This window comes from Schistocerca gregaria, chromosome 1, assembly GCF_023897955.1.
Source record: "Schistocerca gregaria isolate iqSchGreg1 chromosome 1, iqSchGreg1.2, whole genome shotgun sequence".
Classification (NCBI taxonomy): domain Eukaryota; kingdom Metazoa; phylum Arthropoda; class Insecta; order Orthoptera; family Acrididae; genus Schistocerca; species Schistocerca gregaria.
The window spans coordinates 1102927549-1102942804 of NC_064920.1; the positions used below are offsets into that span (position 1 = coordinate 1102927549).

Sequence of the window (15256 nt, forward strand, 5' to 3'; positions counted from 1 at the left end):
ACCACTTTCGTGCAGTGTTCTACAGTGAGTGTATTACAGTGAGTATTCTGTGTTGTGTTTTTTTGGAAGTGTTGCGAACGGCCATCATGCTGTTGCTGGGTGTGCTTTTTATCTCTTGCGAACAGAAACCAGACTGTCGCCGTGTTTTTTAATTTTGTGTGTGCTATGTTACTTGTCTGATTCCTGTGTCTTTTATTCAAATTGCCAACCCCTTTTGCTTTCTGTTTTAACTTTCCGCATTTTTCCGCCATTTTACACTTGACGTCACCGTTTTTCTTGTTTCTTTTCTTCTTCCGTTTTTTAAAATAAAAGTCTGTAGGCTGTAGAGCAGCGTACTAAGCTGCTGCCAGCCCGTCCCCTTTGGGGGGAATTGAAAATCAATAAAGGAAAAAAAAAGCAGCCACACAAATGAAAATGTGCCTCATCGCCGAAGAATAGTAAGGCGTGATGAGACAGCTCATCGATCAAGGCTTCACACGCATTTTTAGGTGAAACAGAATTTCGTGGATGAAAGTGTGCACCACTGACAGTTTATACGCATGAAATTTCAACTCTTCATAAAGAATTCCTCTCACTGCGTTCAGAAATTGCAAGGGCTGCAACATGTTTGCGTCATATCGCTTGGGGGTATTCAAAATCGACATCCTTACCCTCTCGATGTTTTCAGGTGTTCTGGTGGTTCTGGAAGGTCCTGGTTACTTTTTCTGCACACTTCCAGTATCCATAAAGGTGTCTACCCACATAACAATTAATTTCCTATCAGGAACACGACCTCCAGGCGCGATGTTGAACTGTTTCCTGAATGCACGCTGAGTTGTCATGACCGGGCGTCCATTCGAAAAGTAAGCCGCAACGGCGAACGTGCGCTCCTCTCTTGCTCACTCCATGATCGCTACTAAACTAACCTTAAAAAAAATCATGTCTCGCACTTTTTATTGCACTGAAACCCCAGCAACAATGAGTAAACAGCCTCTGTGTGCCCCGCGTTTCTAATAAGGGAAGTTCCCGCGCCGCGCCCTGTATATGCTGCATATTAAAACGGGGCAACGCTTAAGCAAAGTAATCAGTGTCCAAACACTCTTCAATGTTCAACAAGTAAAAATCCTTCCATGACTTGCCAGCTAGTTGGCAGTGAAATATAGATTGTTAATGAAAGTCCACTGACCTATATGGGAGAACAGATGACACTCCTCTTTGCATGCCAGTATATGTACTGCAGAAATTTTTATTTCTTGTCACGTTAACTTTAGAAACCACAGACAATAAGGCAGAACTTTGATTTCTGTGGACTCCCATCTTTCATGGCTGACTTGTGTCGGCAATAGTACCGGAATTAAATTCTGTTTTCTTTCAAATTATTTATTCTTATTCTTTTTTATTTCTTCCAGCAGTCTATTTAAGATGAATTATGACTTCACCCATTTCTGAATTCCAGCGAAATGATGGTCAGTACTTTGATGCAAAAGGCGAAGTTTCTTGTTCTGGATTTTTATTTTAGGTGACGTTGCCATTGTCAGTTTAATGTTTAACGAAAACAGTCTGGTAAAATACGAAGCGTCTGACTACGACGTCGAATGTTTGAGCAGGACGTAAGAGATGACCATGTCTGTTGTTTCCAAATGGAATCTTGCGACTCATTAAATCACGTTGTGAAATCAATTATTAGAAAAGAGGGAAATCTATGATAAGAGGTAATTCTATTAAGAGACAGGGGAAGGCGACTGAAGTGTGATTAAACCGTGAGTGTATAAGGCTTGTTTACTCAATACTGTCCATGTTAGTGTTTAGTGTTGCAGGGGAAATGTTGTCACCAAATCAGTAACGAACTACATTTTCAGTAATAAAAGCATTTTGTATTGAATTGTATTCTTCTTAATTGTATAATTTTTGATTTAATGCAATCATAACCAGAACAGTGCACATTACATAACATTTTTTTTTTTTGGAAACTGCGATTCTTCACGTACTCCCATCGCAAAGAAAACTATGTTCTTTAGAATTTTATTTTTGGCACCTAGTCAGACCACATTCAGTTTTCTATATATTTAGTCCTTATGCACTTTTGACGTTCGTCGGGCATCGTGTCAAATATGCTCCGCGAATGATTCTAGCATGTTCTGCTTTATTGTTGTACATGATGCCAGTCTTCTTTTGCAACAGTGCTTCGGGAAGAATAATACCACTAAAGTAGTTATCTAATGTTAGATTTTTCCTGAATGCTTGCAGTGTGTAATAGAACAGCTTTTCTGCAAAGGTCCTTTTCTATTTGCTCTCCTTTCTTCCTTCCAGTGTATGATCCCATCCACTGAATGTGGTTGTTTCATACCTCCTCAGAATCGCAACAAATGCTCACTGTCCTAGCGTGGTGACATTTTACCATAATTTTCTTTTCTCACTGGCTCACCGTTTTCTCTCTTTGCAAACAGAACTCAGAATCCACCCCACATTTTTCCTTTAAAAAGCAAATCGTAAAAACTTTTTTTCTATATCCGTTTCCATCCCTTCAACAATTCCACCTGTGTTATCAAGTTCCGCACTGGAGTGGTCGATGTTTCTTGAGACCCAGGTTTGCAATTTCTCTCTGACTTAGCTACTCTTTGATTCACGACGTATTGGTTTCTGAACGGAAATATCGACCTCTGAAAAATGGCACTTGGTCTTCAACCTCTCTATCAGACGATTCACAGACTGAAAACTGTGATAATTAATGAAGTCATCGTCATCATTGTCACTTTCTCCCTTAGATGACTTGTCACCGTTGTTATACAGAATGTATAGAATTTCTTTGTCACTTACTTTTTGGCCAAAATGGAATACCAAGTTTTTGTTTCTATTTGCTTGCATTACATTCGGCATTTCTATATTACTTCTGAAGCAATATAAAGTGCAAAAACGTAAAAGGCTGATAGAGTACAATAAATATTTGAGATACAACGTACTTACGAAAACACGCCAGCAAGCACCTAATAACTTATATAATAAACTTACCTCTAACCTAGAAATTTCTTAACATCGAATAAAAATTTAAGCTTTAGGAAGTCTTTTTCTGAAGGCGTTTGCCTGGAGTGTAGCCTCATGCAAAAAGGGAATCTTGCATCTCATACAAAAAGGGAAACGTCTCTGTTTCAATCAAACAGAGAACAGAGTCTTTTCAGATGCACACCTTTAGGGATTCCTGAACAAGAAGGTGGATGGATTGGATAACTAATTACGGGGTGCTGAATAGAATCTGGGAGAAAGGAAATTTATGGCTCAAACTGACTAAAATAAGAACCAATTCACATGACAGATTCCGGGGGATCAAGAAATCGTCAGTTTGATAATGGAGGAAAATGAGGTGGGCAGAAACTGTAGAGACCGATCAAAGGTTGATCCCACCACGCAGCTTCAAGCGCAGGTTGTAGCTATGACGTGGAGATGAAGAGACTTGCACAGGATACTTTGTATGGACAGATGCATCAAACTGCTCTTCATAGTGAAGAACACAGCAAAAACGATCAAAAATATGTGATTTCGCCAGCAGTGCTGAAATTTGTTCAGTTGGTAAGCGTGTAGGTACAAATGTAGGGAACTGTATAAACTGTCGCTATTGTGTTTCTGATAGCGACCAACAGGTCTGACATTGGGAGCCGACATCAGTTTTAACTTTTCCTAGTTTTCCGTTAGGCCCAGTCATTTATTGTTCAAGTAGGCTGCAGTTTAAATATGTAATTAATTTAACTGAAAATTAGATAGTCTTTGTAAAATTGTGACGGGTAAATGAAACTATACAGCGCTGTGAAAATTCCTGGTAAGTTAAACTTGTTAGTCAGACGGGAACTCGAACCCGGAAACTTAGCTTTCACGAAAGCTGCCTTAGTCAACTGAGCAATCCAGATAGAACTCACAATGGTCCTCACTCACAGCTATGGTGTGCGGCGAGAAAATACTTTCCTGAATACAAGCTATGCACCTACTCAAGCAATAGTATTTATTAATAGATTCCAGCAACAATTTTAATGCCTTAGAAGAAAGAAGGATTTTTCAAGAATTCTGTGTGAGGCTCTCGTTGTTCCCGAGGTGACAAACTGCTTTCCGTTTAGCTGTTTACATAGTCTGCCAACTTGTAATCTGTTTGTTAGCTAATTTACTGGGTGGTAGTCGGGAACAACATCTCCATGAAATACAATCAGTCCATCAAGCAAATCTTTCAGGTTTTGCATTTGCCCCAAGGGCTCTTCTTGTGATGAAATAAATGGCCTTTAAGAGTTAAGTAGACGATTATGGTTCACTTGTTTTCGAAGCATTGTCAGTGGCCTGTAATTCATAACTGGTATTTGTCATAATTATTTACTTTTTTGCTTCTGAATTTGGATATTAGGTTCTGTTTTGGGTTGTAAATATTTTTGTCCCTTATGTTATCCTATTTTAAAATATTAATTATTTCACTTACGATATTTCTTATTATTGTCACAACTATTCTGCTCTGATCTGTCCCAGGATCGTTCGAAAATAAATGAACTAACGGGTATGGACAGGATTTAAAAGTGTTCCATTTCTTAACTAAGACAGATTTCACATTGAAAGACACACTATTATTCTTGACATAAAGCGAGTAAAAAAGTTATGGAACTAGTTTAAATCTGTACGAACTTTGTCCGATGGTACGTTAATGTGGCTGGCCTTGTAAATGGGTTATATAAATAATACGAAGATACAATAATAAACTTTCCAAGGGCTTCTATACGGCACTGCAAATGAAACAAACCTGATGTCATTAATTTTCCTGTCGTCGGTCCAGAAACACATTAAACTTCTTGAAGGTTAAAAAAATTTTGTCAGCTTCACCTGTTTAAAAGTTCGAGAAAGTAAGTTTCTTTGTTTCATCATTCACTTGTGCACTATCGACTGACTCCAGCACATGGCCATTATCAAGTGCACTAGAGTATCAGCTGATAGCGCACAAGTGAATGATGAAATAAAGAATCATTCGATTATCAATTTTAAACAGCCGAAATTGGTAAAACAGTGTTAACTTTCAAAAAAGTGTATTGAAGAACCAGACAGTTTGCTAAAGGTAGTAACATAATAGCCCCATATACTGTTTGGAGAACACAAGTATGTATGATTACCTCTGATCCACCTTTGTGATATCGACCGTTTTAAGACCCTCACCATGAGGGGATGCCAGGAGAGACCTGCACAACAGCGAATAGTGGGGTTGGAGGGGGCAGCCTAAGTGTGAACAACGAAATAATTTTGAGATTTGATGGTACAAGAAGCGCTGGCTACATTTGGTACTACTCAGTATCCATTACATTTCCTGGCTTTCTTCAAAGTATACCGAACTGATACGTCTTTATGTTTGGTGGGGAAGCATCCAAATTAGATATGTAACAGTTCTCATCAGCTTCACATCTATGGCCTACGTTTTTCTTTTGAGATCAAAGTTGTAGATGAATTCTTGCAAGGATCACTACTGCTCTGTATGTTTACATCAGAATTTTAAATTTTTAAGCTTTAGAGAACACACTGTAATCTTCAGTTTAATTTTTAGTACTCCTTTTTTGTATTACAGTTTCATTCTTTAGTCATTGAATTCTTGTGGCAGAATATTTCTTTTAACAGCAACTTGTTACGTCTGTGCAAACTCAGTGAAGTCGTCAGTTTATTTCTTCGTGTATTGTATTTTCTTATTTATTTTCCTGTGGTTACAGTTTTATTAACTAGATGTAACGAACTGGTCAATTTCGTTTTCTTCTACCTGAGGTAGCAGGGCGGTGTCCATTTTAAATCGGGCGGGAACCATTTCCACCACAGATAGACCACGGCGTTAACACACTTGAAGTAATGGGGACAGAAGCAGTAAATCCTCCCCCCTCCCCACGATTCTTTAAAGAATCGAACTCTCCTGTGTAAAACAGATACAAACGTCTGATTACAAATGAGTGAATATATTAAGTATTTGGTGTTAAGCACGCAAGCGAGAAGAAGTTTCGAAAAGGTTTGAAATTATATTTAAATTTTGTTGGAAATCACTGAGTACTCTTACTATCAAACACTGGATGATTATAGTCCGGGGAACCTGCACTACCTTTTAATCGAAAGCTAGCTTTTCACGCATCTCAATGTTAATTGGTGAATGATAAACTTTCTTTCATCATTTTGTGAAGGTGTCAGCGAGAAAAAGTTTCTATAGGGCTTGAAACCTTGTGAAAAGTTTGTTATGTTCGCTAAGTGCTCTCATTTTCAGATACAGGACAAAAATAGTTTGGGCAGTATGTGCTCTGTGAATTACGCTGCCTCAAAACATATGTACAGTTTTAACCTGTAATAATTGTCTGAACTGTGCAAAACCTTTAACCTAAGATTCTACCTCTTATGAGTAGATTAGGACACCATTTTAAGTTTTACTTCCGGTCAATAATTTACGAAATACTGACACTAACCAGAGTTTCCCCAGACAGTCATTCATGCTCACCTCATAAATAAACTTTTTCAGAACAAGCGTAGAAATTTGTGGAAATTAGCATAGGTATTAAGTAATGGACAAGTTCGATGTATCCAAGAAGTCTGTACGTGCGTCTTAAAGTTCTTTGTTGATTTGCTGTCTGAGTTAAGAGATGATGGTGTGAAGTACGTTACGATGAATTGTTGCTGCATTAGAATCATTTAGCCTCATTGCTAAACGTGCCCTTTTCTCCTCGTGCGTTGGTAAGCAGGTAAGCACAACAACCGGTCTTTAATGTGCACTTTTATAAAACATTTTCTGGATGACGTCGATAATAGGTACTAAAGCACAACGCTTAATGCAGATATCTGCGCCATAATCTCTTAAGCTACTACGAATACTAAAGACAAGTCATTGTGATTGTGGACATATGTCGCTTGCAGTGTATTTTACCTGTCCATCAGCACACAATTAATAGCATGCACTGTGCCTCTGTCTCACCCCCCCCCCCCCCCGCCCTCCCATAGTCGAAGCAAATTCATAAAAAAATATATAAGAGACCAAGGAACACACCTACTTTGGAGCCATGATTACAAACACGAGACGTCAAATAGCTGTAGTGACGCCAGCGCTCCAAGCAGTTACATTTTACATTGCAATGAACAGAAGACGAACGACTTTTAAGATCAAATCTACGGCGAGGCCCTAGAGTTGAACATATTGATTTGACCACAGGCGAGTTTTGACAGAGTTCCCTATTACTCCATCAAATTTCTTTGACATAAATATTTGACCTATCAGCTTTGACAAAGAAATATAATAGTGTAACACCGGTCTTAACGGTGGAAAAGGTCGTCATATAATCTCAGTGGAGAAGCCCCCCGTCACTTGCAGAATTTTAAATTGTCACTAATCAATGACCTCGCGTAGAGATACATGGGTCCAAATATTTTTAAATACACGACGAAAACAAATTACATACTCGAAAGTGTGTTTAGCGTATGCACGAATATCTCCTTTCGTAAAGGTTTCGAATAGTCAAACATGAATAAATATTAATATCTAAAACGGATCATGCATCACACAAAACTCAAATGGGAGTTGTTTTAATGCATATTATCGGTTCAAGCATATATTGTATTATAAAAAGTACAGAGGTCATTTCCTTTGTTTAAATACAACCGAGCGATGAAGAACACTACGTTAAACATCAGGATCATTTTTCCGTAAAACCATGGCCTTCGTGCTTGCGGATCGGCTTACACCGAGCTTCACAACGTGGTCGAGTAGAATACCGGTACAATGTTTTCGTCACAGCGCACAGTGTCCGTACATATCGTAACAACAGTAATAGCACCTATCACGGGGAAAAAAAGTTTTTGCCACACTTTTTCTCGAGAAAATAACTAAGTAGTCTTTTCTTAACTCTTTTTACACATGTACAATGCACTGTTCTTTCGGAATGTTGTGTGGAATCGCTATGCACTGAACCTCACAGGAAGACTCCAGTTTCTTAAGCTCGCTGTGAGCAGGGTTCACTGAACGCACCGGAGGCTGACAAGGTATCTCTCGGGAAGCACGATGTTAACGGTCACTCTGCCACTGATCAAGTGCGAGCTTTTCTTAGCGCCTAGCTGTTACGCAACGACCGTGGTGCCACCTGGCGGCGGAACCGTCAGCCAATGAGCGACGACCGAGGGACTTCCTCCGCGTCAGTTTTCAGTTACTTATAAAAGTTCGCCGCGGCAAGGCGCCTCACTCGCGCTGCGCACGGCACCACACAATAGTGGCGCGCTAATTCGAGAAGAAACGTAGGGAAGACTGTCAGTGTCTTCGTTTCTGCAACAGCACATTTTCAAGTAAGTGTGCACTTCTTCACGCAAGTTGTACGAATTGATCACACTATGCGGCGGCAAGGGTCAGCTCCTCTCTCAGGCGGCTCCTACTTCTTATACTTTTCGTTTTTTGTGTTAAACAGAAAAGCGGTACTTAAAAACGTGCGATGGGGGCGGGAACGACAGGTGGGTTGTTCGAACTCATTTAATGAGAAGAATTTGCGTCGCCAGTTTCCGCTGGTAAGGGGAGGAAAAAGTACCGCACGGTGTGTTTTATTACTGTGGTAATAAAACCACAGTAAATTCCAAAGTGCCGGGTTAGATTCCAGATTAGCTTCTAGTGTCGCATAGTGGGAGAAAAAATGTTTTTAGCGATTTATCTGCTTGTCTCTTATAATCCTCAATCTTAATTATGTTCGTGAAGAACGGTTTATTGTGCACGGGATCGTACCGATCTGTGAGGGACTCCTGCATTGTCATTAACCTTCATAAACCGATACGGGCGATGTTTAGATCTCGTATGACAAAAAATGTGGCCTAGACTCTTGCAGCAGTGTTGTCCAAACTGTGTTCCGTGGAACATTGGTGTTCACTGAATGAAACTAGTTTTTCTCATTTTTTATAATTTTACTAAACTTGAAAATAAACAATGTGTTCCCTCAAAGTAACAGTGTTTTCAGTGCCTTCTGTCAGAGGTAAAGTTTAGAAACCTCTGCTCTAGAGGGGGATGCAGGCAGCGTCTGAAATATCACCATCGATTGTTGTATCAACGACAATGTGTCTGCATGGATCTGCGTTTCACAAGTTACAGTGTATCTGAGTACCCGTTGAAGCCATTTGAGGTAATTCGTACCAGAGATCCATTATCCAGAAATGTTGGTAGGGAGGTTGTTACGCATTCCCGTTTCTGAGGGAGAGCATTTTGACTACAGCTGACGTTTGCAGGGATAAATCTCTTCTGACGCAATACTAATGTGTAGGATATAATATAGGAGGAGGGAGGCGGCACGCGGCGGCCGGGGGGGGGGGGGGGGGGGGGGAGGGTCATGTTTCTTTTTTTTTCATATTGTCGCTGGTGAACAAATTACGTTTAAATGTATTTGGCATTTCTTCAGTAGCGCGCTGATTAGCCATGGACACGAAACTTTCGAAGTGTGTTGTCCAATAATCAGTTTCGATAAATCTAGTGTCGAGTGTATCTAACTCGAGGAAACATCAGAACAACTTTCCCTTCTTTCCTCAGTAATTACTTTTCCGTCACACTCACTGAACTTTATTTTTGGCCCCCAATAGAGATGATTTTCTTTTTAAAGATTGTACAATCCCAGTGTCACAACGTTTTGGTCGTTTAAGAGAAATGTTCTGTTTTTCTTGTTTGTTTTTGGGATATTATTATACTAGTGAAATACTGTCGCGCCGAGCTCACTTTTGCAGGAAAATGCTCATCAGAGGGTAAGAGAACCACATTCTTCATATCATACAGACGTATTTGTCGCGAAGCATCTTCTGAATGTCGGACACGAGTGACATAGAACGTTGCCACGCAAAGTGGAGAGGCTTCACGTTGTACTTCGAATATGAAGTTAGAGCTTTTAGCAGAATCTGATCGTAGATAAGAGAAAATGTACTTTTTCTCGCGCTTCAAAAGTTTAGTTTTTTCTTTATTATTGATTGAAAGTAAGCGTCAGAAATTACCTGCGACTGTGCTCAGTGTTTGTACGCGTTGATCCAGATCGGTTTTACGTTTACTGCATGTGCTCATCCTTCAGATTTGAAAAAAGAGATTACTTGCAAGCGATTACCATCATGTGCATTAGTATGCTATTTGCCTGTGACAAAAGAGTTCAATATTATCTGCCTGGGCGCTAATATTTTTTGCAGCAGTTCAGATTGTATCTTACAGTGCAACACTGCTGCATAGCAGAAAGAAATGACGACCATGCACCACCATATGTGTGTCCCCTCCACGTATGCCCCCCCCTCCTCCCCCCTCCCCATTAAGATTCTTCTCGAGCTCTGGTGTTCCCCTTCCATAAATCATTGACAGCTCTTTTTTTTTTTGTCAAACAGCTAGCAGCTCTACGAAAATGGCTTCTTTGGTTGGAAAGTTATGCTCTTAAATCATATTTTTTGGTGCTACCTTCGCTCAAATATTGCTACAGATGGTCGCAGTGTTGTACTCAAGTATTTCAGCTCTATGAAATTTTCCTAGGATCTCATCGCAGTTTAACAACTGTTAATCAGTTAAGATCGTTTCTCTTGCAATCATAACATTGTTCAGTTAATCCTATCCTCCCTTGTAATATGAATCTTTTGATTCAACTCCATATCGACGCCTTCTAACGAAAATACATTCCCTTGGAAAACAAACTTGCATCGAAACTTAATGCTTTCGCGTGTAGTGTTAGTTGCAACCTCACTATTTCGCAGATGATAAGTGAGAGGAAAGTCTATCCGGTAAAACGTTAAGTAATACCTATAGTTTAAAAAACTTTTTAAAAAATTTTGTGGTAAACTCATCCAAAAAATTTCTAGAGTCCTTTTGTAGTTGCTAATGCTCGTTTATTGTGGAATCAAGGTACAACCTGTTTCGCGATAATCATCGTACCATTTGGCTGGATTACATTAAGCCATTACACCAGTGCGATCTACCAACGTACTATCAGACACATATCCTTGCATCGTCAAAAACAATGGATGTTGAAAAAACATAGATAATTAGGCATCGTCACTAAAGGACATTCTAATTTCAGCTAGTAATAGTAAGTCATAACAACGGAAACTGACCACTATTGTGCCTATGATTTACTGGCGACTGCCTCTGCACACGATACCATCATTTCTTCATCGCAGCCGTGATAGCTGTTTTTCTAACTAGTATCAGGAGTTCCAATATTGTTTAGGTTAAAACAACAATCGAGATGGCAATAACATCTGTTTATTACGACCGGTTTCGGTTTACTTTAAAGCCGTCATCAGACTTTTTGGGCCCCACGTTGATTGGTGCTGGCGGCTCTTCGGTTTTTCACGTGACGCCACGATCGTACACTCAATGCGGTACGATCGTGGTATCACGTGAAAAACCGAGGAGCCGCTAACACCAGCCATGGGACACAAAAAAATCTGAGGATGGCTTTAATATAAACCGAAACCGGTTGTAATAAACAAATTTTATTGGGATCTCGACTGTTGGTTTAATCAAAGTAAAGCACCAGATCACTGCGCTCCACTAACAGTGTTGTCTAAATTTATGAAGTTCCAACACTGGTCCAAATTATAATGTCCCTCAGTGACGATCCGTAATTAATCTAAGATTATTAATGGATGCTCAACACTGGTCCAAATTATAATGTCCCTCAGTGACGATCCGTAATTAATCTAAGATTATTAATGGATGTTGTAAAACCCATAATGCCAGGATGGGTGCCTTTTAGAACGGTAGGAGATCGTATTGGTTTAATGGTTTAGTGTAATCGACCCAAATTTAACCTGAAACTTAGATTCGTTATTGCGAAAATGGTTGTACCTTGATTTCACAATAAGCGAGGATTAACAGCTACAAGTGGATTCTGCAAATTTTTAAAGAAGATTTTACCACAAAAAATTTAGAAAAGATATTTGACTATGCATAGATTAAACTGCGATTGCCCACATAGAAAACTTATAAAAGTTTCCAAATTATGGAAAGGCGCAAACACTGGCAACTATTTTTCATAGCTCCCATTTCACAGAACTGCAAAGCTTTGCATTTTACGAAACGTTAACGCCTGGTATCCTTTTACTACAGAATTAGTAAGTGACAACTAGACCAAGTGATGCCATAGAAACGTTGTAGAGTTACAACATGCAGGGGTATGAAGCGAAGTGCCACAGTTGTTGGTAGATGAATGGCAGGTTACGATTCTATGAAAAACGTAAGGCTGCACGTGTCATCTACATCCATTGTCCGCAAGCCACCTTATGGTATGTGGCGAAGGGTACTTTGCGTACGATTCTTACTTCCCTCTTGGCCTGTTCCTGTCCTCCGTTTGAATTTGAATCTCTCTAATTTTACTTTTCAAGATCTTTTAGCGAGATACACACGTGTCTCTTTCAATAGCGTATGCTCTCCAAATTTTAACGGTAAACCACACCGTGGAGCAGAATGCCTCTCTTGCAGCATCTGTCGGTGCAGTTGGCTGAGCATCTTCGTCACATTTCAAATTGAGCTTCGTTTCATCTACGTAATTCACGATCTAGGAGAGCAATCCCAAAAGAAAGGTCTCCCACTTTTTTATACGTACATAGACCTGTTTATTTCTACAATGGCTTACATCAGCTTACAGCTCGAACATTTAGCTATTTTTCGACATGTCGATGCATTTTTGTAGATACTGTGGCAGTTTTTGTATGCCCGTGTCATACCAGTTCGCCACCATGCTGTTCAGAAAGTTATGAACATCTTCTTTCACCTTGTGGTTGGAGCTGAATCGCTTTCCGGCCAAATGTTCTTTTAACCTAGGGAACAGGTGATAGTCACTGGGCGCCAAGGGTGGGTGGGTGATTATGTTTCACTGAAACTGTTGCAGGAGAGTTCAAATGGCTCAAATGGTTCAAATGGCTCTGAGCACTATGGGACTTAACATCTATGGTCATCAGTCCCCTAGAACTTAGAACTACTTAAACCTAACTAACCTAAGAACATCACACAACACCCAGCCATCACGAGGCAGAGAAAAACCCTGACCCCGCCGGGAATCGAACCCGGGAACCCGGGGGTGGGAAGCGACAACGCTACCTCACTTGCAGGAGAGTAACGGTTTGCCGAGCGATGTGTGGGCGATCGCTGTCATGGATAATGTATACGTCCTTGCTCAACATTCCTCTTCTACGGTTCTGAATTGCCCGTTTCAGAGACTCTGAAAAAACTGTTCCCTAAGTTAAAAGAACATTTGACCAGAAAGCGATTCAGCTCCGACGACGAGGTGAAAGAAGAGGTTCATAACTTTCTGAACAGCATGGCGGCGATCTGGTATGACATGGGCATACAAAAACTGCCACAGCGTTTACAAAAATGCATCGACAGAAATGGTGATTATGTCGAAAAATAGCTAAATGTTCAAGCTGTAAACTGATGTAAACCATTGTAGTAATAAATAAGTCTATGTACTTATAAAAAAGTGGGAGACCTTTTTTTTTGGGTCACCCTCGTACATTTACATTCACACTACGCGAATCACTGTGAAGTGCGTGGCAGTGGGTACATTTTGTATCACACATTTCACGGATGGAAAGTAAAAAGAATGACCGCTTGTATTTCTCTGTGCGAGGTGCCATGAGTATTTACCTAATATTATCCAAACGATACCTCCGGGATATATATGTCGGGGGCTTAGGATTATTGTGGTTTCTGTCCTCTAAAGTGGTTCTTGGCGTTTTCTAAACACTTTCACGAGAGCTGTATGCTGTCTTTCATCGAGATTTTCGACATTTTGAGTTACACTCCTTCGTTAGTCGAATAAACCTTTGATCATTCGGATCGTTATTCTATTCATACACTCGACGTTCTACATCTACGTGACTGCTCTGCAGTTCACACGTAAGTGCTTGGCAGAAGGTTCATCGAACAACTTTGAGACTATATCTGTAATGTTGCACTTTCGTATAGCACTTGGGAAAAGCAAATACTTTTAAATCTTCTCGAGCGAACTCTGACATCTCTTACTTCATTACAATGGTCGTTTCGTCGGCCCTATGTAGATAGGAGTCAACAAACATTCCCGCATTCTGAGGAGAAAGTTGCTGATTGAAATTTCGTCAAAAGATCTCGCCGCAACGATAAATTCTTTTGTTTTAATGATTGCCATCCCGACTCACTTATCATATCCGTAACACTCTATCCCCCTCTTACCGTGAAAGTAGAAAACGAGTTGCTCTTCTCTGAACTTTTTCGATGTCCTCCGTCAATTCTATTTGATGCGGATCCCACAGCGCAGACGAACACTCCAGAAGTGGACGGACAAGCGTAGTGTAGGCAATCTTCTTAGTAGACCTGTTGCGTCTTCTGAGTGTTGCGTCAATGAAACGCAGTATTTGGTTCGCATTCCCCACCACATTCTCTGTGTGGTGGTGCTAATTTAAGTTGTTCGTTATTGTAAGCCCTAGATATTTAGTTGAACCGACAACCTTTGTTTCACAAGAACGATATTTTCTGAATGCGTGCCGACTAGGTGTCGGTCGATCATTTCTTCGAGTTATTTCATAATGTCCCAAAACGGTATATGCTCCAAGACCCTACCGCAAATTGACGTCAGTGATATGAGACTGTATTTCGGTGGATTACTGCTAGACCGAGCTGATATGCATCCCATACACTTGATAAGATATACTCTTTGCAACTGGAAAGTATATTGGTTGCTTCTAATTCACTTACACGTGTTAATGCTTCCCGTTCACAGAAGGGGGGTATGGGAAGAACAAATGCTTGTAGGACTCTGGGAAAATGTTGTCAATAAATTTTAGTCGATAGGTTATGTATATGATACTCTTCACCCTCACTGGAATAATAGCACAACTAAGTACCAGGTCGAAAACGGAAGACCCGCAAGCAGACGTCCCTTACAGATGACGTCGTTTCCAAAAAACGCGGAAAATCTTTCTCTCGTCGTCTTCTGATCACTGTGCGTCATGCATCACAAACACCATCACAGGCCATTAAGGCGAGCTAATGGCGACTGCAAATCGTCCTGGGAGCTGTGACAAGTTAGTTGTGTTTAGGGTCTGTCCGTGGCTACACCTGACCAGTACGGTACACAGGGTCCCGGCTATACTACAGCAGCTGTTCCCACCGCAGGGCAGGACGACTTCTCGTCCCTGACGTAAGTGGTGAAACTTTTTATGGCCAGTAGAGCGACATTAATTAATCCAGCAGGAATCTTAAAAGCGGCGAAGTGGAGCTGTTGTAGTGCGTGTTTGGTGCGAGAACGATGACGTACGAAAATCTTTTGGGAAC

General features: G+C 40.4%; 1 protein-coding gene across 6 annotated transcripts in view; it reads left to right on the forward strand.

Moving 5' to 3' along the window:
- LOC126282638 (uncharacterized) overlaps positions 1–15256 on the forward strand; it is a 159829-nt gene that overhangs the window by 20107 nt on the left and 124466 nt on the right. Inside the window, exon 1 of one of the 6 annotated variants that reach the window (XM_049982209.1) lies at positions 8142–8289. The exons of 3 other annotated variants lie outside the window; for them this stretch is intronic. The gene's annotated coding sequence lies outside the window, so the exon portion shown is untranslated. Of the gene's footprint in view, positions 1–8141; positions 8290–15009; positions 15123–15256 lie in introns of those variants that run through there. 2 more of the 6 variants (XM_049982212.1, XM_049982211.1) reach the window with 2 other exon arrangements.